At 38.7% G+C, this 26935-nt stretch overlaps 1 protein-coding gene across 7 annotated transcripts in view; it reads right to left on the bottom strand.

The window, feature by feature from the left end:
* LOC105477607 (contactin 4) overlaps positions 1 to 26935 on the bottom strand; it is a 1037214-nt gene that overhangs the window by 977051 nt on the left and 33228 nt on the right. For 6 of the 7 annotated variants that reach the window (XM_071092103.1, XM_071092099.1, XM_071092096.1 and 3 more), the window contains exon 1: positions 1928 to 2123. The exons of the other annotated variant lie outside the window; for it this stretch is intronic. The gene's annotated coding sequence lies outside the window, so the exon portion shown is untranslated. Of the gene's footprint in view, positions 1 to 1927; positions 2124 to 26935 lie in introns of those variants that run through there. 7 annotated transcript variants of the gene reach the window in all.

Genomic DNA, 26935 nt, shown 5'->3' with positions numbered 1-26935 from the left:
CGGTTTTTCCATCCTTGCCAGCTACCTCCCAGGGTTCAGATGGAAAAACAATGAGGTTTATCATCATCATCTCTCCTCAACAAGACAGAGCAGCTGAAACCAGCTTCAACAAACAAATCAATAGCTATTTCATAAGGTAGCAAATATAATAGTCTCATGAAACTTGTTTTTGATCCTTACAATCTTACCTACTCCTGCGACCCATTGCAGAGATTCCCACAAAATCTTTAAAGAAATCAAGATAAAAATAGCAAGAATAAACTTATGGGTAACATGTGAATTTTCTCATGAATGCCACCCAAATCACTTCAAGGTGCCTGTCCTCATGACACACTGTTCTTTTTCACCCACTTGGGTAGAGACAGAGAAAGACAGAACAAACTTGCTATTAGCCAGACTTGGGAACGCTATTGTGTGGACCTGCTCATACGCAACCTACACAGTCTTTACGCTCCTACCCCACTCCCTAAAGGACATAAACCACAAACCTCAAAAAAAAAAAAAAAAATACAAGTACTTTCCAAATTATCTTACGTGGGTGTCCAAACGACTCAGTTATGTGGCGTTACTCCTTAAACTATACAGCTCCCACTACAGTAAACTGCAAGAGCTTCCCATGCAATTAAATGACACTGTTACTCTGACAAACATGTCCCCGCCCCTATGTTGATTCCAGCAGGAAAACTAGAAAAAGTTCCACGAACATTCCTTTCAGGAACTCCTCTTTACAAATAAAGCTCCAACACACCTCAAGATCCAGCCCACTCTCCTCCACGCAGACCACACACCCAAGGTGCTCAGTCACATTGATTCGCCCTACACAACCTCCGCAAGCTTTTTCGCACCAAATCTGGAGACCCTGGCCAGCAAGCAACCGCCTTATCTTCCCGATGCGCGAAGCCGCCTCCTCGCAGGAGCTCCGCTGTGCTGCAAAATGTTTTCATGCAGCCGACTCTCTGGCTGGTTCAGAGAGATTCAGGAGCCCACGTCCTCCTACCCTCACCTCCACACCTTTCATAAATAGTAAAATATATACACGAAGCACAAGAGAGAAAATGTACGAAGGTTTTGAGCCCTCCGTTCCAGAAGGAGCGCCAGTGGATTGGTGTCTGTGGGGCGCCTGGCGCACAGCTCGCTGCTGTCTGGGTCCGGGGAGGAGACAAGACGGTTGTCTTGCCCCTCAAAAGAAACTGGAAATCCCCCAGAAGTTGTTGGAAACGAATGCCACCCCACAAGCTCCCCTGGCAGAGACTGGGGAGTCAGGTACCTTCCATAAGAGCAGGCACCTGGTCTGTCACTCGCCGCCGTAGCCCCAGCGCTTAGCACCCAGCCTGGCACACAGTGGACGCTCCAAAAATCAGTGTCTGTTTCCACACGGCTCCTTCCATCACGGCTACGAGCTCCTGTTCCTTTAGTCCCAATTCCCTTCAAACCCCAAGTTCGCCTCCCTCTGCTGTGGGCTGTAACTGGGCTATCAGAAGAAAACCCCCGCCAAGAACCCGGCGCCAGAGGTGAGGGCGCACGGAGAAGGGGCAGTGGCCAGAACCAGTTGGAGGAGCTGATTTTAAGGGTTCCCGAAGCATTCCGGGCTCTGGGTTCCTTGTTTTGTGGCTGCCTCGCAGCGCAACAAACTTATTTTCTGACTAAGAAGGAGAAGAAGGGTCGCTGTGGGGTGACGGTGGCGTCGTCGGGGCCCTGAGTCCTTCTGGGCTCAGGCGTTCAGCTCCCGCTGGTCCGACCCTGCAGGGCTGTCAGGCTCTGGGCTGTAGGGCCCCATATACGTCGTCCAGCTCTGCAGGAGTGAGAGCCCCAGGAAGCCTCTCTGTCCTTCAGGCAGCCTGCGCGGACCCTGCCCTTTCCCCCCAAATCCCCGGGACATTGCGCGCCCACGCCGGAGCCGGACCCAAACAGCTCGCGCCTCACTTACCTCAGCACCTGGGCGCTGGGCTGGCGAGAGCCTCGGGTGCCGCGCCGGCACAGTCCGAGGGGCCCGGTGTAGTGGCGAAAGCTCCCTACTTGTAACCAATCCTGGTGTTGAACCCAGTGCTCTGTCTGGTGCGGCGCTCCCCTCCCTCCTGGCGCTCGCGGCGGCTGAAAAAACCTGGCGCGCCGGAGTTCAGGCTGCCGGCTCCTTAGCCGCAGGGAGGGGGAGAATCGCGGGGAGGGGGAGAGGCGCGGGCGGGTGAGTAGGGGCGGGAGACGAGAAGGGAGGAGGAGAGGCGCGGGAGGCCGGGAGCCCGCGCGCAGCGGAGCCGGGCATGCTCAGTGCACGGCCGGAGAAGGAGAGCGCTGGGGCGCAGCACCTGCTAGGTGCTGCCGAGAGGAGGCAGCCCCAGGTCCCCAACGCGCGAAATTAGGAAAGGGCACCTCTCCTGATTCTTAGGCAAGAGAAGATTATCAACGTGCAGCGACGTAGGGGTTGTGCTGTTCAGCGGCTAGGGATAAGCCGAGACGATTCTCCTTCGTTTGCAACCCTAATGTCGGGGCACCAGGAGGCGCGACCTTCCTTGGTACCCGAACCTCTGGCCTCCGGGAGACGCGGAATTCGGGGGATCGTTAAGGCGCACTGGCCATGGAAACAAATGCTTCTGCGTCTGGGCTGAAAATTGTCGAACCAGGGAATGTGGGTGGGCGGGTGGCATTGAACTCAAGCCAGAAGAGGGGCTCTGGGAGGTTTTTACCTGCCTGTCCTTAGGCGAAGGACATTGGCTAGACAGGCTGCGTTACAGACCTGAAGTCTCACCCATGCAACATGCTTTCAGGTTGGAATGTGGGGCGGGGGGCGGGGAAGGTCAGAGGGAACAGTTGCTATAAAATAGGTACAAGGATCAATTTGTGGTGTCTTGGTCGCGGGGGTGAGGCATGTTGAAAGCCTTGTTATTCGAAAGAATGTGCTTTGAACGACGTTATCATGGTCATTCTACATTATGAATCTACTGTTTCCTTGCAGAAGTAGCTCCCTTCGCCCCAACTCCAAACCTCAGGGTAACCGTAGAGATTGGCTGCAATGCCCCAGCCCCTAACCAGCACTGTGCAAAGTGACTTTGACAGGCAGAGAAAAGCCAACCCAGTCGAACTCGTCTGGAAAGCATTTCCAGCAACCCAGAGGAGCGTCTGCTTCTCTCGCTGGGAAAAAGCCCCAGGGGTTTTGCTGAACCCAGGTCTTCCTGCTCATCTCTCAGCAGTTCAGAGCTACATAAACAACTTCTGACCACTTACACAATCATGTAAACCTACCCTGACATCTCCATTATGTGTAAAAGATGTTAACTGGAAAACTATTTTTAAACTACTGTAGTAAGCAAATAAACATCCAACTCCAACATGTATGTGCAGCAGCTTTATTAGTTCATTCAATGTTGGTTTGGTTTGGTTTTTTGTCTTTTGCTTTTTAAAATTAATTATTATTTTTATAATTCCTGTTCTGGAAGTGGGCAAATCCAGACTAGTGATAGGTATTGTTGTGTTCAAATTTTTCATCACTTGAAATTCCATGACTTTCATGATTGCTGAGATTAATGCTAAAGAAAGTTACCCCCACCCCCACCCCACCCCAACCTCCCCACCAAAGTTTCCTGATTACTTAAAGTTGGAGAGAGATTTTAAGGCTTTTTCCTCCCTCCTTGCCTGCTGTGTTTCTGTAATAGAGGCACTTTTGCAAAACTGGAATGTTGGTGGTGCAGGTGTTTTCCATGGTAGACAACCACTGAGGATCAATGGTTCCCAGGTTCCCACTCACTTTGAAGGCTTTTGTGCTTCTGCCAGAACCATGATATACTACCTGTACTACGTATGATTTTTTTTAGATTGATTATTTTTCTGCAACTAGTCAATTAAAAGTACGTATATATAACTTTTAGTAAGACCGTTTATCAAAATATGCTTCACCAGAAGTTCTCCAGAAAATATTCCTGTGTAACCGTGCATACTCCTAACACATTAAAGGGAAATGTCGTGTTTTAGACTGGACACAGAATTTCAGAAAAGAACAAAGAATAAAATATGCTGTCACATTTCCCACTGGAACTATAAATTGAAGCAATGTTCAAAGTTGTATGACAATTTCAGGCATTAACTGTATTTCTAAATTTCAAATGTACATATTTTGTTTCCATTCTCCCCTTTGGCCCTTATTCTGTGCCTACTATATGGTAGGCATTGTCTTCTAGTAGATTCTGGGAAACAAACTAAACATGACCCAGACTTGCTCCACAGTTCACCATGTAGTTAGGAAAACAGGCATTGTGTATCTGGAGAGACAGATTTGGGTCATGTTGAGGGGATGTCAGTTAAACGTTAAGTTAGGAGGAGGCATTTTTCTTTTCACCAACACACCCCCACTGATCCAATGCTAAGCTTGTTCAGTACCTCCCCAACATTTTCTCTAAAACAGCAGCTAGTTTAAAATGCAACCAATAATCCAGTCCCTTTTTTCCATCCTGCAGGGAAGAAGCAATGCTCAGCTGCCACTTCTGCCAAGATAGAAAGCCTCTCACCGAAGCTCCCAGGATTGGGGAGTGTTCCTAATAGACTCAGCCCCTGTCAGGAGACAGAATGGTTTATTTTGATGACAGTAGCCTCACACGTGTGTCTCTACATATCCAGGACCCCGGCTGTATGTCAGTTTCTTGATCAGGGGACCTGTGATTGGGATTCTCTGGAGGGGAATGTTCCAAATGAATCAATTAACGCCGCCAGCAGCAAGTTCAATACCACTGCACTGAGACCCAGCTCTGTATCATTGCATGAATGAATTACTGGTGCTCATGTAATTTGCAAATAATCATCATTATAACACAGTGGAAAATTTCTCCTGCCCATTTAGCCTGAGTAGCACCTGAACAGAGAGCTGCAATAACCCTCACAACACCCTCCAAAATAACTATTTACACATATGTGAAGTTTTACATCCAGGTCTTTTAATATGGGAGTATCTACATGGACACAAGGTCACCTCTTACACTCATTAAACCAACTGAATGAGGTCTGATAACTCTTAAGGGAAATCAACGCTGAAACTGCTTTTGACTTTTTGGAGACATGAATGGAATACATCATCAGGTTTTACTCAGCATGCAACAGTTCTGCAAACTCCAGACAGGGCCTCTCTCTGTCCCACTCCCCCATTACGCCTGCTGTATTCCTTCTCTACACATCTGAGGATTTGATGAGTGGGGATTTACTATAAGAGGAGGAAAGAGGAAAAGCATCACGGGAAAAGAAATACCTCTTTTCTGACCACATCTGATTTGATGCAATTTTCTCCTTACTCCTGGCATCCAGTGGGATTTTAAAAAACTCATACATACCATCTTTCTTTGTTCTAAATGACTTGAATAAGGTTGTTCAATGACAGGAGTGACTCAGTCAGATAAAAATATGTAGGTTTTATAATTACAGTTTTACTTGTTTAATGTGTAGGTACCTGAATAGATCTTCAAGCATAAAGTAGCACTTGTATCCCATCCCTGATTTTAAAATATAAACCCAAGTTTGCTTTAATTAAGTAGATAAATCAGTATTTTAATAAAGAATTATATCAAGAAGGGGTTTGTGTTCAGTTTCAAACTGGAGTATAATAAAATAGAACTCAACTAAGGATTTTCAGACCAGCCTTGCAAAGCTTCCTCCTATGCAATTGTTTTAGGTGACTGATTGACACTTAAGCTTTAAACTAAGGACATTGGACTAATAATGGGCCCATATTGGGATAATGATAATTAGCACACAAAAGCACAGTTAATTGCCATGAAGGTTGCAACACAGACTGACAGATACAGTCAAAGTAAACTAGAAGCCTGACACCCCAGCCAAGATTCCTTTATAAACATGGCTGTGAGACACCCACTGAATTTAAACATAATAAGGTGGAATTAGGGATCAATCAACTGTTTTCTTAGCCATACGTTTTCCAGATTTTTTTGGATTCTTTATACAAAATCCAAAAATAATTGTTCCAAAGGTCTTCAGTTGCAAAAGTATTTATAGTTGATTTCCGTCGTCCTCAGTAATTATGTTGTATAAAGTCACTACAAACTGTGGAGACAATAGAGGGTTATGTTCCTGACAGCCTCTAGTAACAAGATTTTCATCAACTGATAAAGATACCTTTTTTAATATATACTGTTGATTCATTAACATAGAACTTATGGCCTGCAGCACTGTAATTCTTGCCTGAACAAAACTTATCTAACACATGTATTTTCTCTGTGAGGCACATCACAGCTTTCTTTTGCTTAGGAATGCTAGACAGCACTCCAGCTCTATGCTTGAGGCCATTTTAAGCAGCAAAATCACCAACAGAAAAACCCAAAATTTGAGAAACATGCACTAAATATACTGCAAAAAGGAGACTTTTTTAGAATATGAGAGCTGAAACAAGAATACAGAGCATCACTTTGCTGGATCTCAGCTGGGAATGTGTGCATTGGGCAACTAAAATTTTCATTCTCTGTGCATCTACAAATACCTCTGTGTGTCTACAAGTGTCTACTCAAGTGCCTTAAGTATTGACTTTGGAGTTATAAGTAAATTTTAGCAAGTGGGCAAATTCACAAATATGGTATCTGTGAATAATAAGGGTCAACTGTACCAAATGTCTCCTTTAAACGGCCACATCCACCCATATGGTATGCGATTCAATTTAGAGACATTCAATTTATACAGAATTCATCAAATCATTTATCTTTTCATCTTATCCTAAACAATTTACACTCTATTCACTTAACTGTAATATACTTTCTTCAATATTTTCATTTTGTTCATATTTTTAATATCAGTTTCTTCATATTCAATGTGTCCTGAACTTTTTTGTCATTCAATAGTTATATATCCCCTCACTTTTAAAAGCTGCTTAATATTCCATTTCAAAATATACTACAGATAACTCAATCAGTTCTCTATTGTTGAGCATTCAAATTGTTTGTGTTCTGCTATGATAAATAACTCATTGATAAATACACTGAAGTTAAATTTTACACACATTTTAAATTATTAACTCAGAATAAATTCCTAGAACTTGATCTAGTAGGTCAAAAAGTGTGTTAGTTCATTTTCACACTTCTGATAAAGACATATCAGAGACTGGGTAATTTACAAAAGAACGAGGTTTAACTGCAGTCACAGTTGCACGTGGCTTGGGAAGCCTCACAAGCATGGTGGAAGGCAAGGAGGAGCAAGTCACATCTTACATGGAGGGCAGCAGACAAAGAGAGGAGAGAACTCGTGCAGAGAAACTCTGGTTTTCAAAACCATCAGATCTTGTGAGACACATTCACTATCACAAGAACAGCACAGGAAAGACCTGCTACCATGATTCAGTTGTCTCCCACTGGGTCGCTCCCACAACACATAGGAATTATGGGTGGGAACAGGGAGTCAAACCATATCAAAAGTATTGTGACTTTCCTCATTCATAATTATTAGATTCTGTCTGGTAGATGTCCATGATAAACAATTAGAGGTAATGAGGGCTGGGCTCTAGGCCTCATACTCATCACCCTCAAAATAATGTAGTAAATTATAAGAAGAGATAATTCAAGGCTAAATTCTGCACACATAACAACATAGCAGACATTAAAATACAGTCATTCAAACTGTAAGCTCAATAAAATCCCAACTCTCTGTCCTTAAAGTTTCTCCAATAGCCCTTTGAATCAAAGATTCACCAGAGGCAAATGTGACAATATTGCAAGGGCAGGATTCAATTAAAGTCTTACTTAGAGTCAGGCAAAAAAACTCTCTGAAAACTGCTCAACACAGAACTGATTGGAATCAAAATCACAAAACATGATTCCTAAGAATATAGGTTAATGGGCTCACCAGATTTTCTTTCTGTGCTATGCAAGGGCAAAACTCACTGTGCAGTATTTCTAGCCAGACCCGTATCTTAAACACCAATCATTTCGCCAGAGACAATAATCATTCACCAGTGATAATAATCATTGCTATGTTCAATTGTGCCAATTAGCAAGGCTTGTATTGTTAATAGTAAATACTGTTAATTGAATCTCAAGTGAGTTTCAGATAAGACGTTTACAGATGCTACCTTCCCTCTGCAATATGTATTCCTGATTAGGACTCTGCAAATGTTAACAGCAGTACCCTTATAGGTTAAAACCAATACACACAAAAACACATGCAAACACACAACCATAAGCCATACATCACACTATATATAACATCTTTAAAAAAATTAAATGCAACATGGAAAGGTTATGTTTGTTTTTAGTATGATACTTATTCATTTTGCCAAAGTTCATGTCAATTTACTCTCTCAACATAGTGTATTTTTTCAGTTCTTTGCATACTTGCTGAGTATTACAAGTTTATTTATATCTTTTATAATTTGTGGACATAAAGTGTTTCTTGTTTTCCTTTTTTAAAAATTTCTAGTGAGGTTAAAGTTTTTATATGTTTATATGTTATATGCATTTTATAGATTGCCTCTGTGTTCCTTATTTATTTACTTGAGTTTTCATGTTTATCCTAGAGATTAGCCAAAGATTTCAGAATATTTAAGGTAGTATACTTTTATCTGTTGAAAATATTTCTTTCTATTTGCCTTTTCACTTTAGAAATCTGTACTCCCAGTGTTTTAGGAGGCCGAGGTGAGTGGATCACCTGAGGTAGTAGTTTTTCTTTACATTTCTATCTTTGGTGTCATAGACTTAAAGTATATCCTCGGATTCTGACATATAGAATCAAAATGTAAGGAGTCCAATGGACCCACTCCCAAGCAAAACAAGCATAAATGGAGGTGAAAATTATTTAAACACACACACATTTAAAAACTCTGGAAGTGGTTTTAAGGACATATATATCAATGAAGAAATATTTATTCAAGAAAATCTAGTAAAACTCATTAAGAACGGTGAGAGTCTGTGGCATTTGTACCATAACCTTCTCCCTGTCAGCTCAGCATGGCGGAAACTCCACTCCAGGTGAGCACAGCCAAGAACATAGCAGTACCCTTCACTCCCCAGGCAACCCCAGAACCCAGTAAAAGGAATATGGTATCTTTCTGGGAGGGACATACCTTTAGCATTTCTTATCTTCCCCACAATTACCTGTTGCACAGGCTAAATATATCAGGAGTGTGGCCAGGAGGTCAAGGCTACCTTCTTTCACTCAGCCCCCATTCATAGAACAGGGAGATTCTTTCTAGCCAATTGCCCTAAACATAGCTCGTTTGTAAGGAGAAGGTTCTCTGTCAAAAGAGGTAAGCCTAGAATACCAGAGGCTGCTGCCCCCACCAAAATTCCTTCTAAATCTAGGGTGTCACTCAGAGAGAAGCATACAACTGTCCCCACAACTAGTTCCAAAGCCATGGCTCAGAGACTTGGTCCAGGGGGAGAGAGAGGTCATAAGAAAATAAAAAAATAAACAAGAAAACTTACTTTACTTTAAACGGAGTGTAGAAAAGTTCAATTTTAAGGATCTCAATATCAAAGGAGATTTTGGTAGAAAGCAATTAGGAAGAGGATGGTACCTTCATGAGGGATTTAAGCTAAACCACAAACCAGTAAGCTTATCAGAGAAAAAAAAGAGAGCTAAGAAGAGCCTTCTTTGGGTCCAAGCAAACCCCAGACATTCATCTCAAAATTACCCCATAAAGGAACCCAAGTTTAATTGAATTGTTTTCAATCTAGGGAGCAATTTATGCTCCAGGGCATTGTATAAACAATAGATCAATCAGTTGGGAATTAGTAGAGCTTAACAGCTGGATGTGATCATGGAAACAGAGACTGGAAGAGAGCCCTTCTAAAAGCATTGTATTGGAGGCTGACTGCACATGTCAGCCTGCACCCTGTAAGGAGCAAAATCAGAGTCTTCATACTGTGAGGAAAATAGACTCTATTATAATAGCCCAGCAAGTGACTATACAAATAAACATGCAAACAACAATAAACATGTGAGGCAGAAGGGGGCCCTCCAGAGTTGTAACAATATATTATCTAAAATTAAGTTTTCAACAACAAATTATGAGACATGCAAAGAAACAGGAAAGTGATTCATACAAGAGAAAATAAAAGCAGGCAACAGAAACTACCTGTGAGAGAAACCAGATGTCAGATTTAGCAGAAAATAAAAAAGAAAACCGTCAAAGTAACTATTATAAATATGTTCACAGAACTAAAGGAAAGAATGATTAAAGAAGTAAAAGAAGACATGATAGCCATGTTGCTTCAAATAGAGAATGTCAGCTGGGTCTTGTGGCTCACACCTGATATCCCAGCACCTTGGGAGGCTGAGGTGGAAGGATTGCTGAGCCCAGGAGTTCAAGACCAGCCTGAGCAATACAGTGAGACCCCTGTCAGTACAAAAATAAAAAATAAAAATAAAAGTAAAAAATTAGCCAGAGTTGGTGGTGCACCTGTAGTCCTAGCCACTTGGGAGGCAGAGGTGGGAGGATCACCTGAGCCTGGGAGGTCAAGGCTTCAGTGAGCCATGATGGTCCCACTGCACTCCAGCCTGGGCAACAGAGCAAGACCCTGTTTCAAAAACAAAAAACACCACCAACAAAAACAAATAGAGAATGTCCATAAAGTGATAGAAATTATTTTCAAAACAACCAGTGATTTTTCTGGAGTCTAAAAGTAGAGTAACCAAAATGAAACTTGTACATAATATCCAAAGCAGCACTATTCACAATAGCCAAAAAGTGGAAGCAACCGCAATATCCATCAAATGATGACTAAGTAAACAAAGTATGGCATATTCACACAATGGAATATTATTTAGCTCTAAAAAGTCATAAATTAATGATACATGATACAATGTGTCTGAACCTTGAAAAATTTATGCTAACTCAAAGAAGGCAGTAAAAAGACCACATCTTATATGATTCCATTTATATAAAATATCCAGAACAGGGAAATCTGAGATACAAAGTAGATTAGTGGTCACTTACGGCTAGCGGTTTGGGGAAGACAAGGAGCTAGGAGAATGATAGCTAAAGGGTACAAGTTTTATTTTGTACCCTATTTAGCTATGAAAAAGTTCTGAAATTGATTTTAGTGATGGCTGCACAATCTTGAGAATACACTAAAAACCAAGTGCATGGTATGTGGGTTTTATCTTAACAGAGCAGTTACCAAAAAAACAATTCCCGATTCAAGGAACATAAATAGCCACTTATCTTTCCTCCTACCATATTTATGCTTTTATTTTTTAAATAGTCATCTTTAATTCTTCTGGCATTAACTTTTGCTTTATTGGTGATTTTTGTTTTTTTAACTAAACAGTTAGACGGTTGTACGAATATCATTGTTTATGGTGGTTTAGCCATAACAATATCAATTCTACTTTTGTGAAAGAAATAAAGGTGTTTTTGAATTTTATGAAAAAAGTGCTAATTAAAAGGAACACAAGATACCAAAAGGAATAACTTCAAGAAATAGCACTTGCAGATGTGAGGGCAATCTGGTGGCAACATCTATCACCCCATTGATCACCAGGGTTGAATTGGCTGATCTGGCTGACTAGGCAGGTGTCCCCTTCCTCACTGCTCCATGTGTGTCCCTCCAGAAGCTGCGCATTTGGTGGAAAAGGATGACCATCCCCCGTAGAGGAGGACCTGTCTTCCGTCAAGGGTATACGAATAGCTGCGTTCCCCTGCTAGAACCTCCAAACAAGCTCTTAAGAAAGAGCACTTGCCTGGAAACATTTTACTTAAAAATCCTGCTTTGAGGAGGAATAAGTATGAAATAAGTGGGTGACTTAAGTCTTCGAAGAAAAGAGTCTTTCAAACAAGTTGGGAGTCAGATTACTCTCATTAAAGTACCCTGAGAGCAAACTGATGAAACAGCAGTAAGGGCAAGAGAGGTGCGGGGGTATCAGGTAACAAGGCATTTGCTGCTGAAATTAAAATGACATCAAGTCATGTATATTCTATTTTTCTAAGAAATTTGCTTTTCAACGAATCTGAAATGCTAATTTTTTATTTGATAAAATATAACATGCATTTAAATATATATCCAGGTTACTTACTTATATTCCTGTAGACATACATTAGTGTTCATGTTCACTAATTTTATATATATGTATATTTAAAATATTTGTTAGGACAAGAAACCTTTTGATTCTTCTTTCACTGTAAATTCTGGGCTATTTTTGTTGATTGATATTTGGAATAAATATTACAATAATTTTGTAAGGTTAATTATTATTGATATTTTTATTTGAATTGTTCAAGATACGGAAAACTAATGATAGTAATAGCAAATATACATTTATTTAGTGCTTTTGATGTGTCAGACAATAAGTTTAATCTTTACATACCCTTTATCAATTTATCTTTTTAAGACCTCTATAGGGTAGGTAGGCTGTGTGTGCATGTTTGTGTGTGTGTGTGTTTAACTTTTTAAATTGCGAAATAAACATATATAGGAAAGTGCGTAAGTATAAATTGGCTAGGCGCAGTGGCTCATGCCTGTAATCCCAGCACTTTGGGAGGCTGAGGTAGATGGATAACCTGAGGTCAGGAACTCAAGACCAGCCTGGCCAATATAGTGAAACCCCGTCTCTACTAAAAATACAAAAATTAGCTGGGTGAGGTGGCATAAGCCTGTAGTCCCAGCAACTCAAGAGCCTGAGGCCGGATAATTGCTTGAACCCAAGAGGCAGAGGTTGCAGTGAGTCTAGATCGTGCCACTACACTCCAGCCTGGGCAACAGAGTGAGACTCTGTCTCAAAATAAAATAAAATAAAATAAAATAAAATATAAAAAAAGAACAAAGAAAAGAAAATTGCATAAACATAAATGTAGAGATCAACACATTGTTACAAATCGAACCTTTGTGCAACTAGTAAGTTTATCAAGAAATAAAACATTTTCAGAACCCTGAAAGCTTCTTCATACCCTCTTCCCGTTACTACTCCATCCTAAACAATGTACTCCGCAACATTATTATTCATCCTGCCTGCTCTATGTTCTTTTCTTTCCCTCTTTGTCTTTTCTTGGAATAATTGTTTTTATCAATCAATTTCCCCCTTTATTAGTTTGATAGTTATGTCGTCTTTTATTCTTCTTTTAAAGTCACCCTAGAGATTACAAATTCATCCTTGATAAACTAAGTTTAATGTTCCCTGGAATTTTTACCCTTTCTCCAGTAACTCAAGACGCTTAGAACATTTTAACTCCATGTATACTCCTTCAAACTTATTGCTCTTAGAATTGTGATTTTAATATCTCTCTTCTTTCTCCCTCTCTCTAGCTCTCTAACTGGTACCTATTATTTTCCTATGTGTCTATCAGATACACTGAGGCACTGTTGCTACTGTTTTATGTAGTTATTATGCATTTATATTTACCCACCTATTCACCCTTTGATTCTCTTCATCTTTCCTGCATCTCTTATCTTTTAATCTAGATTTATTTAGAATTGTCAGTGTTAAGGATATTCTGTTGATTCGTTCTCGCTTACATTACTTTTCTGAAAGTTTTAAAATTTTTTCTTCGTTTATAAATTATATATTGGCTGCACTTGGGGTTATATGATTTCTCTATTACTCTAGGAAAAAAATTCAAAGCTTACAGGTTTAAACAATGCTTTTATTTGATGAGATTCTGTATGTCAGCAATTTGGATTGATTCTTCTGTAAGTCCTGCCCATATTACTAATGTGGAAGCTTAACTTGGGCTGTTTTAAGATTTTTTTTTTTTTTTCCACATTTTGTGTTACATGAAAGACAATACATTGGTTGGACATTCTTTTTTTATTTTTTTATTTTTTTTTGAGATGAAGCCTCCCTCTGTTGCCCAGGCTAGAGTGCAGTAGCGTGATCTCGACTCACTGTAACCTCTGCCTCCTGGGTTCAAGTGAATCTTCTGCTTCAGCCTCCTGAGTAGCTGGGATTACAGGCGTGCACCAGCCGCCTGGCTAATTTTTGTATTTTTAGTGGGAGGGGTTTCACCATGTTGGTTAGGCTGGTCTCGAACTCCTGACCTCACGATCCGCCCACCTCAGCCTCCCAAAGTACTGGGATTACAGGCATGAGCCACCATGCCTGGCCTGGTTGGACATTCTTTACGTGGTTTTGCATTCTTAAGGAAGCTAGCCCTGGATTCTTCACTCACTCTTGTGCAGTGCAGCTGCAAAGCCTCTTAATACTATACATATGATTCCCTAAATATAACTTCCATTACATTTTGTTGGTTAAAGAAGTTCTAAGACAAACTCTGATTCAAAGTGAGGAAGAAATGAAGAAGAAATACACTCCATCTCTTGAAGAAAGGAAAAAAAAGTTGTAGTGTCAATGGGTGTGCGTATACGAATGGGAGGAATTTGTGGCTAATTTTGTTAATACCACAATATGTCATCTGGTTACAAATTATTCATATTTTCTTCACGTGCAAAATATGCTCATAAGTCCTGAGGACTCTCAAATATCTCATTCGATTGTAGCATCAGGCTCACAGTTTTGGATCTTTTGATCTGCATCCAGGCCTGATAATGACAAGGCTTTTAGAGTACAGCTCTTCCTCTATGGCATCTCTTCTGAACTCAGAAAAAGACTTTTGAACTTAAAAGACACATAAAAAGCCTCCATACACCCAGAATACAATGGTGAGACAAGGATAGGATAACTTAATAGAAACTCCGTTTAAAAGAGGAAGATTGAGAAGCATATATCAATCATCAGTTCAGAGATTTTTTTGAAATGTAGGCACACACTTATTGTTAGTTTCTCCTCCTCCAGATGCAGAGAATGCTCCTTACTTGTGATCCATTTACACTACCTAGGAATAGAGTTTTAGTCCAATGTTGTCTGAGTCTCTGGCTTTACTCCCTCAATAATCATTCCTTTTCTATATGAAAAGGTCTATTTTGCAGCTACATCTATTTCTCATCGTTCCTCTTCCCGTAGTTATAAGCTCAGAGGCCATCTTTTACATGATGTCTCATGTAAAAGAGTCTCAGCCTCTTTTAGACCAAACTAGAGTGTTTTGTTTCATAAATACAATTATCCTTAAAACGTTGTGGATTTCCTTTAAATCTTATTGGGTGACACTCTAAATCCTCAAAGCCATGTGTGCAATTATTTTCAAGACAGATCTGTCTCTGCTTTGGTCATGTCTGGCAGCTGGGAGTCAATAGTCTTAAAATTCTTCTGTCAAACTGTGAGGGTCCACTAGCCTTCTTCTTAAATCTTTCTGAGGTTTTACTAAAGTATTTTAGAGCCACACCCATGGGTTGACCTTTACTGAGACTAATTCTTACACTGAGAATATTTTGCTAGCTGGAAGAATAGGGGATGAAAAATAGTTTTATTTTACAAGCCAGAAAGTCCCAGGCCCTTTACATTTCCTCTAAATTCTGCTTGGAAACCAACATTGTCAACATTCTGTTCCAGATTGCCTTATTTAGATCTACACATTCATTAAATGAATTTCTGTCTTTTAAGTAACTTCAGGTTACAGTTTCACCTGCCACTGCATTACATAAGTCACCATTTTCTAGCCTCCTGTAGATGTTTCCCCATTGCCTTTCCTGCTTACAGTGTGAGTTTCCTCCACAATTTTCCAGGCTTCACTCAACACCAAATCCCAAGGTCAGTGGCATATGTTTTATGTTTTTATTACAGCAGCAACATAATCTTAGATATCAAATTTTGTATGAGTTATTGCTACTGCTTAATATGTGATCCTAATGTTTGAATGCCTTAAAACAATGCATTTGTTTATTTATTTAAAACAATGCATTCAGTTTATTTGCTCACAATTCTATGCTTCAGCAATTTGGTCTGGATTCAGCTGGATGGTTCTTCCGTTTGTCCTTGCTGCAGTGACTTATGCAGCTGCAGTCATTTAATTGCTCAATCGGGGCTAGTCATACGTCTTATAGTTGGTGTTGGCTGTTCATTGGTCCTGTCTCTTCATATGGCCTCTCATCTTTAAGGAGGCTAGTCTCAGTTTCCTCGCATGGCAGTCTGTAGCAGCACGAGAGTGGGAGCTAAAATTCCAAAGCTTCTTGAGGTCTGTGCTCAGAAATCCCATATTCAAACTTCTTCCTCATTCTCATTCCCACTAGCCAAAACAGATCACAAAGCGAGACCAAATTCAAGGAGATGAAGTACTACACTTTACTTTCCAATACAATAAGCAACAAAGTCACATTGCAAAATAATTTTCATTCAGGAATGACAGAAATTTCTGGCCATTTTATTTTGCGATGTAACATATCATTGATAAAGTTTCTTAAATATATGACTTCTTATCTCTTTTACATTTTGTAAAACTTCTATGCATTATATTTTCAGATACTGCTCCTGCCTGATTCCTTCTATAGTTTCCTTTTGAACTCCAATGACCTATCTGCTGTTAGGCCTTCTTACTTTATTTCCTAGTTTTATTGCTCTCCCTTTATTTTTTCTCTTTCCTTTTACTTTTGCTCCTTAATATTCAACCTTGATAATTTCTTCTGATTCATATATTAGTTTACTATCTTTCTCTCCAACTATGCTTAATCTGCTTTCATAATATCCAATGAGTGTGTAACTCCAATTTTTGTGCTTTCAATTCCATTTGATACTAAAACAAAAATCCTAATCTTATCTTTTTTGAGCGTAATAATCTTAGTTATTTTAAAGTCTGGTTTTAATAGCTCCATTATTCAGAACCCTTATGAATCAGTTCTTATTTCTATTGTCTGTTCTCTCACTCTCCATTAATGCGGACTTTCCTCCTCATGGGACTGGTTCTTTTTGATTCAGTGTGAGACATTTTGTCTGAAAAGTTGTAGAAATAATTTGAGACCTAGGATGATATGGCATTTTTCTAGACAGCATTTATATTTGATTCTGACACGTGGCCAGGTGAAATATCTATCTCAGTTTACCTTAATCCTGTTGTAAGGATTACAGGTCATACTCTTCCTAAAGAGCAGCCTGACATGATCCTAACCCACAAAATGGTGGGTTTACCAACCTACCCTTTTTGGAAGTCCTAGACTCCCCTTACACAATGAAACTGTTAAAAGCACTGATAATTTTCCCTGTCTTTTAGCACCTCTACCAGAATTAGAAATGGACTTAGAGAAACAACAGCCCCCAAGTCCATTCTTACCTTCCTGACTTTCCTATGTAAAGCTCTTCATTGTCTTGTTAACCCTCCAATGCCTGCAAATGGTAGGGTTTTTCTTTTCGGTCATTTTGCAAGCCAAGAAACCCCAGCTGGCAGTGATACTCTGCCTGGGCCTCATTCGGCCACACTGATGTGTCTCAGCTTGCCTGTGTTATAGCTTGTAACTGCATTTAGTGGTTCCCGAGCTCTTGTACCATCCCCCTAAAGAATAACAATATACGGGACATTGAAGAGTGAGGAGGGCAGAAAAGGATTTTCTTGAACGATGAAAATGGCTATCAGTGGAGAGGAGACACGGCGGGATGGATCCTCTACCAGAAGGTGAGATAGTTCCCCCTGTGTGGCTGGTTCTGGGGCCTTTTATGGACTCAGAATGGGAAGTGTGTGCTGATTGGTTTGTGAGTGTGCAAAAAAGTCTAAAGGGAAGACATCATGCAAAGCTGGGCAAGACAGTGTAGAAAAACCAATTAGCAAAGGATAGGTATATGTAAAATAGGTGAAAGGTGGAGACCAGTCAGAGGAAAGCATGCCAAACAGGAAGACAAGTTCTCAATCGGGTCCAAGGATGTAACTTGTAGCTTGGCTTTCAGACTTTAAACTGTCTTCGTCTTGCAGATGGGGTTTCACCAGGGACCCACACCTGTCTGCTTAGAATTTCTCTGCCTCCTGCCTTTATCACAAGCATACTTTTAAAAAGAATTTATTCAGTTTGTCACCAATGAGATGGGTGGTATTAATTACCTAGTCTGCCCTTAACTGAGTAGATGTCTCAGCAGTTTCTGTTATTATCCTGTTTTACTGATTAGGAAACTTAACCATGTTCACACATGTAATGAATGAGAGATTGAGGGAAATTGACATGTTTACAGTACTAGGCTTGCTAATTCGATAATCCTCTTTTTTTGCTATTATAGGTTTTTATTTTAAAAGAAAAGAAAAAAAGCAAAATCTACCAATAATTTTATTTGTAGCTCAATTAATATGTATTAACCGTTTATGTATAAAGCACTCAATAAAGTACTAGGGAGCAATAATGTAGAGACAAAGCACGTAAGATGCTTTCTCTTTCTCAATTCTCAATCTGATAGTTAGGATAAAGCTACTATAGTTCATAAATATAGATGGTTATTATTTTTATTTAGCCTATAACATGCAAGAGTAATTCTTTTGGATCAAATGCAAATTCTATTGAACAAACATATATTTATGTCCAAACATATCTATTTATTCATCTATCTTTGTAATGAGAAATATCTGCTATTAATCCTGTACTTCATTATCTCTCCAAGTGTGGTTAAGGATCTCTTAAATCAGAATCACATGCAGTGGTTGTTAAAAATTAGACTCCGGGATCCAGCCCAATTTAAGAAACTATGAATTTCTTTTGGTAAGGCCCTTGGAAACTACAGAAACACCCAGATGATTTTCATGCACATTAAATATGGATATTGACTACCTTAAATATATTTGGGTTATTTATATCACCTAAAATAACTTCTCTCATAGCTTATTTTTTCTTAGGCATTTTATCCTTTTTGGGGACTTTAATTACCATCTGGATGTGGATAAATGTCAAATTTTTGTTCTTATTCTAAACCTTTCTCCTGAGAACTGGATTTATATGTCCATTTGCCTTCAGAACAAATCTGTGTGAATGTGTCGTAGGCAAGAATGTCTAAAATGTGCCAATTTTCTGGACTATTCTCTTAACTCACTCCCCATTTGGTCATACTTCTTAGTTGCCCTCAGAGTAAAAGGCTTTACTGTTCATCCATCTCCCCAAGCAAAGAAGATCATCTTCACCCTAAATTCCTCTATCTTGCTTTATCCTCATGCAACATACTGATGAAATTCAAAGTCTGGTTTGGTAAATTTCATAGATATATCCCAAGTCAATTAAATTCTTTCTGTGTCTATTGATATAATATAGGCTTTAGACTTCTCTAGGTTGGATAATAGAACTTACTTTAAAATATAAAGCATTTTATATTTTAAAAGTCCTAGATTCCTCTTACTCCAGGAAGCTGTTAAAAGTACTGATAATTTTCCCTGTCTTTCAGCACCTCTTCCAGAATCATAAATGGCCTTAGAGAAATAGAGCTCTTCATTGCCTTGTTAGCTCTCTGATGCTTGCAAATGATGTAGGATTTTTCTTCAGTCACTTTGCAAGCTGGGGACCCTTGACCAGCAGCGACACCCCACCCGGGCCTCACTCTTCCATGCTAGCATGCCCCAGCTCGCCTGTGTTACAGTTTGTACCTGTGTTCAGCGGTTCTCAAGCTCTTGGATCATGCCCCAAAAGAATGAGGATATGCGGGACATTGAAGGGTGAGGAGGGCAGAGGAGGATTGTATTGAGCTACGAAAATGGCTTTCAGTGGAAAGGGGACAGGGAGGGATGGATACCCTACCTGTCTTACCCTACCCATCCTACCTTATCCTTAAAATATAAAGCATTTTATATTGTAGGCTCTTGTACCTGTGAGCACCAAATCAGAATCACCTGCCATGATGGTTAAAAATTCATGTAACTGGGCCCTACTTCATACTTACTAAATTGTAGCTATAGGAGTGGGGCCCAAGAATCTATTGTTTAACAAATATCTCTGGGTAATTCTAATGCACATTTAATCTTCCACTTATAAAGCTGGATGCTTTCACTAGAGACAGCAAAGAGGGGTTAAGTATAGAATAAGGCAATTGAATAGCGTGCATAAAGAATGTCAGATGTGAAAGAAACGAGAGAGATAACAACTCTTAACTGCACAGAGGAAAAGCTGAGACATAGAGGGTCACCCAGCTAGTCAGTGATAAATTCAGAAAAAGAAGCCAGATTAGGTGACTTTCAATCAAGCGCTCTATTATACTGTACTGCTTCCCTCTTTTCAGTATGTTCCAAACTAGAGATTATTTTAGGAAACTTATTTAGACCAACTAGAATTTGGTAATGATGTTATAAATACCCCAATGCTACCTCTCATGTAAAATATGTAACTTGTTCACGTTTTTGTTAAAAAGAAATCAGCTATTTGCTTTTATGGTCAAGATTTTGAAATGTTTCTAAAGAAAACCAGTGCATACTTTTTATAAAGGAAAAATGTACTTCATAGGTTTTTAAATGTAAACCACAAATGTAATTGAAATCATTTTAATTGTAAGGCAAGACTGAATTTACATCCTAGGAAAAGTCAATGTAAGCAATTATAAGAAACTCCTAAAGCTTATGCACTCAAAGAATGCAAAGATATTTTAATTGAGATTTAAAGACACCATCTACCTAGAAATCTTAAAGGAAGAATCTACTTGTTTAACTTCATTATCTAGCTCTGAACTTGACATTGTGATAAAAAAGTAATGGTTTCCTTCCAATTATTAAAGAGGCATGTATTTTAGAAAAGGGAAGAGATGTTTAAATGCCTTATTAAAACTTGTTCAAAATGTCTTGCATAAACCAAAGAAAAGTTTCAAATTTAGTGGAAAAAAATAGCAGTTTCAAGAAGATTTGTGAAACTGAAACTTTATTAGCACTCTAAATTTTCTTGAAAATATCTAACAAACTTTTGCCCATGGATGAAAGGAAACGAAGTATCATTTGGCTCTGTGTTCCCACCCAAATCTCATCTCAAATTGTAATCCCGCACGTGTCAAGGGCTGTAATCCCCACTTGTTGAGGGACGGAAGTGATTGGATTATGGCGCAGTTTCCCCGCTGCTGTTCTCATGATAGTGAGTGAGTCTCACAAGATCTGATGGTTCTAAAAGTGGCACTTTTTCCTCTGCCCGCTTTTATTCTCTCTCCTGCCACCTTGTGAAGAAGGTGCTTGCTCCTCTTCACCTTCCACCATGATTCTAAGTCTCTCGAGGCCTCCCCAGCCACAAGGAACTGTGAGTCAATTAAACCTCTTTCCTTTACAAATTACCCAGTCTAGGGTATTTCTTTACAGCAGTGTGAAAATGGACTAATTCAATCATCATCCTCAAATAGTCGCTTATTGGGCAGACCCTGTGAGCCCAGGGCTCAGGTAAGGGCTTTCTCAGTGTTCCTGCTTAGTAGTCCTGTTGTAGTCAGACAAGATTCTCTGGGTGAGAAGGTTTCTTGCCCCCCTTTCCCTGAGGAGGTAGATTTTGCTACTACACTTTCCCCTGAAGTAGTGAATCTTTTGCTTGGGCCTTGGGAACTGGAGTATTTCATACTCTTCCTCCAGTAGATTAAGCGTCTAAAATATTCTTTCTTTCTTTCTCTCTTTCTTTTTCTTTCTTTTCTTTCTTTCTTTCTTTCTTTCTTTCTTTCTTTCTTTCTTTCTTTCTTTCTTTCTTTCTTTCTTTCTTTTCTTTCTTCTTCTTTCTTTCTTTCTTTCTCTTTCTTTTCTCTTTCTTTTCTCTCTCTTTTCTTTTCTTTCTTGTTTTGAGACAAGTTCTCACTGTCACCCAGGCTGGAGTGCAGTGGTATAATCATGGCTCATTGCAGCCTTGACTTCCTAGTTCAACTTATCCTCCCACCTCAACCTCCCAAGTAGGTGGGACTATAGACATGTGTCACCATGCCCAGGTTGGCTCATTTTTAAATTTTTTGTAGAGATAGGGTCTGGCTACGTTGCCCAAGCTGGTCTCAAACTTCTGTGCTCAAGCGATCCTCCTGCTTGAGTCTCCCAAAGTGCTGGGATTGTATCTGTCTTTGAATTAGAGTGTAATCCATTTAGATTGTATGTGATTATACATTTGTTAAGCTTAAATACACCATCTTGTCCTTTGTTTTCTATTTGACCCATCTTTCTTTGTTCCTTTTTTTCTGCCTTATTTTGGATTGAATATTTTTAGAGAGAATTTTATTCTTTCTTCTACTGGCTTTTTAGTGATGCTCTTTTGTCATATATTTCATTTCTTTGCATGTTTTAAAACAATATTTTAAAATATTTACCAGAACAGGCAATAGTCTCCTAAATATTACTTTTAAAGTGTAACGTTTAACAACATATCTTCCTGAAGACATTAGGAAGTTGTTATTACTTCAGCCTGAACTAAACACCTTTTAGTGTGAGTCTCTTGGGGACAAAGCCCACCAAATTTTATTTTTCCAGAAGTTTTTTATATGCTATTATTGCTGAAGATTTAGAATTCTAGGATGGCTTCTAGGATGACTTTTTTACATGTTTAAGAATAATTCATTTTCTTCTATTTTTACTGTTTCTAATAAGTCAGTTATAATTTATCCTAGTCCTCTGAAAGTAGTATTCCTTCTTTGCTTTGTTTTCCTGCTGGCTGCTTTTGAAGATTTGATTTTTTATCCTTGGATTTTAGCAATTTGACTATCATGCACCTAATAGTTCATAGAACAGAAAATTATTTGCAATTATTCTGTTTGTTATTTTCTGAACTTATTTTGAGGTTGATTATTTTCTTCAAATTTGGAAAATTTTCAGATATTATCTCTTCAAATATTTCCATTGCCCCATTCTCTCTTTCCTAGGACTCCTTTTACATGTATATTAGATTATGTGATACTGTCCTATAGTTTAGATATTCTGTTCTACTTTTTAAAATTAATAGACTTTATTTTTCAGAGCAGCCTTAAGTTTACAGAAAAATTGAATAGAAAATACATAGACAGGTGCAGTGGCTCACACCTGTAATCCCAACAGTTTGGGAGGTTGAGGCAGGCAGATCACCTCAGGTCACGAGTTTGAGACCAGCCTGGTCAACATGGTATAAATCCGTCTCTACTAAAAATACAAAAATTATTTGGGCATGGGGGCATGTGACTCTAGTCCCAGTTATTCTGGAGGCTGAGGTAAGAGAATCACTTGAACCCAGGATGTGGAGGCTGCAGTAAGCAAAGATCACACCACTGCACTCCAGCTTAGGGGACAGAGATACTCCACCTCTAAAAAACAAAAACAAACAAACAAAAAAACCCCACAAAAACATAAAAAACCCAAATACAGAGAGTTCTCATGCTACCACTCCCACCCCCAGCACACACACACAGTTTCCCCTATTATTAAAGTCTTACCTTAGTATGGTACCTTTATCTCAACTGGGGAGCCAATATTGATACAGTATAATGAACCAAAACCCATGGTTTACATTAGGGTTCACTTGTGGTGTACGTTCTGTGGATTTTGAGAAATGTATATGGTATACATACGCTATTACAGCATCATCCACTATAGTCTTACTGCCCTAAAAATACCTTTTGCTTGACCTTTCCTGGAGCACCTATTTATCCTTCCCTGGAAGTCACTGATTTTTTCCTGTCTCCATAGTTTGGTCTTTTTCCAGAATGTCATATAGTCAGAACCATATAGGATGTAGCCTTTCAGATTGGCTTCTTTCAATTAGCAATATGCATTTAAGATTATTCCTTGTCTTTTCATAGCTTGATAGGTCATTTCTTTTTAATCACCAAATAGTATTACATTGGCTGGATATACCAGTTTGTGTATCCATTCAACTACTAAAGCACATCTTGGTTGCTTCCAAATTTTGGCAATAATGAATAAAACTGCTATAATCATTTGTGGGTTTTGATGGACATAAATTTTTGGCTCATTTGGGTAAATACCAAGGAGTATGATTGCTGTATCTTATGCTAAGAGTATGTTGGTTTTGTAAGAAACTGCCAAAGTATCTTCCAATTTGGCTGTGCCATTTTGCATTCCTAGCAGCAGTGAATTAGAGTTCCTATTGCTCCACATCCTCACTAGTATTTGGTGCTGTCAGTGTTTTGAACTTTAGGCATTCAAATAGGTATGTAATAGTATCTCATGGATGTTTTATTACGCTGGTGTGAAAGGGATTGCACCAACCTAATAGTATGCTATTTCCTAAAGGCATACAATATTTAGCATCTTTTCTGCTTTTATAACTTTTTTTTTTAGCAAATTGAAATCTCACTGTGTTGCCCAGACTGGTCTCAAATTCATGGGCTCAAACAATTCTCCCACCTCAGCCTCTCAAGTAGCTGGAACTATAAGCACACAGCAACATGCCTGGCTTGGGAGCATGTTTAATATGTCCATTTGTCATCAGTTTATCTTGGTGAGGTGTCTGTTCAGATCTTTTAATCATTTTTGGACTGTGTTGTGTGTTTGCTTTTGTGGAGTTTTAAGACTTCTTTGTATATTTTCAACAAAAGTCTTTTATCAGATATGTGTTTTGCTAAGATTTTCTTTTAGTCTTTTGCTTATCTTTTCATTCTCTTAACAGTTTCTTTTGCAGAGCGAAAGTTTTTATATTTGATCAAGTCCAACTTTAAGTTTTTCTTCATGAATTGTACTTTTGGTGTTTTATCTAAAAAGTCATTGGCAAACTCAGGATCACCTAGTTTGTCTCCTGTGCTATCTAGGAGTTTAACAGTTTTGCATTTTACATTTAGTTCTATAATACATTTTGAGTTGATTTTTGTGAAGGGTGTAAAGTCAATGTTTACATTCATTTTTGACCTGTGAATGTCAGTTTTTGCAGCACCATTTGTTGAAAAGCTATTTTTTAAATTAGTTTTTTTCCTCTGAAATCAATTTAAATAGTTTCTATTGGCCTGTTTTTGAGTTCATTGATCTTTTCTTTTTCTGTGTCCAGTGTTCTATTAAGCACACCCATAGAATTTGCATTTTTGATATTGCCCTTTTTAGTTGTAGAGTTTCTATTATATCCATTTTTAAACTTCCCATTTTGTCTTGAAGTTCTCCATCTCTTTCCTCATTCTGTTCATCCATTATTGTGTATGATTTAAGCTGTTTTTAGTCATTTTGAAGTTCTTGTCTACTAATTCTAACATATAGTAGAATTACATATTAAAAGTAATGGCAAAAACTGCAATAACTTTTGCTTCAGCCTAATATATTATCTGTGTGTATGTCTCTGTTGATTCCTTTAGCTCTTGGTTATGGGTTATAGTTCTCTGCTTCTTTGCACACCTAGAAAACACTATTCTGTGCTGTACAGTGTTGGTGTTGTATTTAGACATTTCTGATATTTTCCTTTAAAGAATGTTGAGTTTTCTTCTGGAAGGAAGGAATTTATTGGCAGTTCACTTTAGTCATATTGAAGTTCAGTTTTAGACTTGCTAAGATGGGTTTACTTTAGTTTGCCCTTAGTTCCAAGGCAACGTTGTTTGTCTTTGTACGTGTTCCTTACTCTTAAGTAATAGACTTTTGGGCGTTTCAATGGAAAGGTCAATGTATTTATCAAGTACCTCTAAGTTGATAGGATTGTACCTCAACTCTCCCTAGCACTGGACAACTGTTACTGTTGGAAGCTCTGCTTAGCTATTTAGCCACCCAGATGTTGCTTTATGATTTAAAATTCTTACCTTGTACATTTGCAGTTTAGGACTCAGTCAAGAATATGAGGTGAATCTGCATTCATGTTTAAAATGTTCCCACCTGAAGTTGACTTATTTTAGAGGGTTTTTCAATGTTAAGTCAATCTAGTGGTCCTGAACTCCAATCTCTGTTTCCGCAGCCCTCCCTCTTTACTCTTCTTTCCCTGTGTCATAGTGAACCGGGATGTTACCTGAGGGAGAGAGTTTAGGTAAATATAGGGTCCACCTATTGTGACTGCCTTCTTTCACAGATTTAAAATTGTTATCTGAAGGGGAATTCAGCTGATATAAGATACTATTTCCTTAATGGAAGTAGAATACCTCCCTTGGTATTTGGTTATTTGGTTTTCTTCCTTGTAATTTTCAGTGCTGGACATTCTGTATGAAAAATTGTAGTCTTTTCTAACTCTTTAAGGACTTTCTTTTTTTCTAGGAACATTTAAAGCACAGGCCTATTACTTTAATACAATTAAGCATTGAGAGGCTCCAAAGCCATATTTCATGTGTTTATACAGAATCTGAAATGGGCACTCAGCAAAGGTCTTACTCATGATCAGAAAGAAAGGGGAGTTCATTGGGAAATCATTTGGATCTTGTATGATTATCAATAGGATTATTTTATCAACCACTATGATATCCTACACTAGACATGTATTATTACTCCCTGCAATGATTGAAGATTTATTGAAAGCATTTATTATCTATAAAATATATTAGAATTCCAATAGATATTAAAATGTCCCTCATACTAATCTTAGATAACTTTTAGTTTCTCAGATCTTAGATGTCAGGAGATTCAGGGAGCTGAAATCTCATGAGGAAGAATACAGTATAGCAGAACAAGTCTGAATTGGATTTTTAAAAAAATAGCCCAAGTAATTTAGCTAACCAACATTCAAATCCCAAAGATAATTTACACATACAGAAGCACAGGCCATTGACTGCATTATATTAGACTAAATGAAATGTCCAGGTGATAGCTTTATGATTTTCCCCCAAAATAATAACTTTACTAAAAACAGGGGTGTATGTTGTTATGTTTTCACATTTGGTAGGCTAAAAAGTTCTGTTTCAGTGGTTTGCCAACTCCAAAAATTATATATTTTTTAGCAGATGTCCAATGTGTAAGATGGTTCAAATTTGATGTGCTCTAGTTAAAGTAGATGTGAAAATGGAACCGTTTCATACTTTGGACCCTCCAGTTTTTAGGGCTTATACGTTTTTCAGCACCTTCAGAGGACTTGAGATGAGGTCTCCAAAAAATGAGAGAAGTCTCAAAATATAAGTTAATAAATATTTGATTGAGTATGTTAAAAACATATTTTGTTAACTTCACTTTCCAAAATAGTTCATCACTTATGAGAACATTATGAAGGTTAGGCTTTTCTCACTTTGCAAGAATCCTTGAATATGCATTATGATTGCTGAGAAATCATAGGCAATAAGTTAAATGAGTTTCTCACAGCCACACAATTTTAAAAACAAAGTTAAAAATTATTTTTAACATTGTATTTACTGTGTAATGTGA

This window comes from Macaca nemestrina, chromosome 2 (genome assembly GCF_043159975.1).
Source record: "Macaca nemestrina isolate mMacNem1 chromosome 2, mMacNem.hap1, whole genome shotgun sequence".
Lineage (NCBI taxonomy): Eukaryota > Metazoa > Chordata > Mammalia > Primates > Cercopithecidae > Macaca > Macaca nemestrina.
The sequence above is the reverse complement of the archived record's forward strand: the minus strand, read 5'-3'. Positions and strand labels throughout refer to the sequence as shown.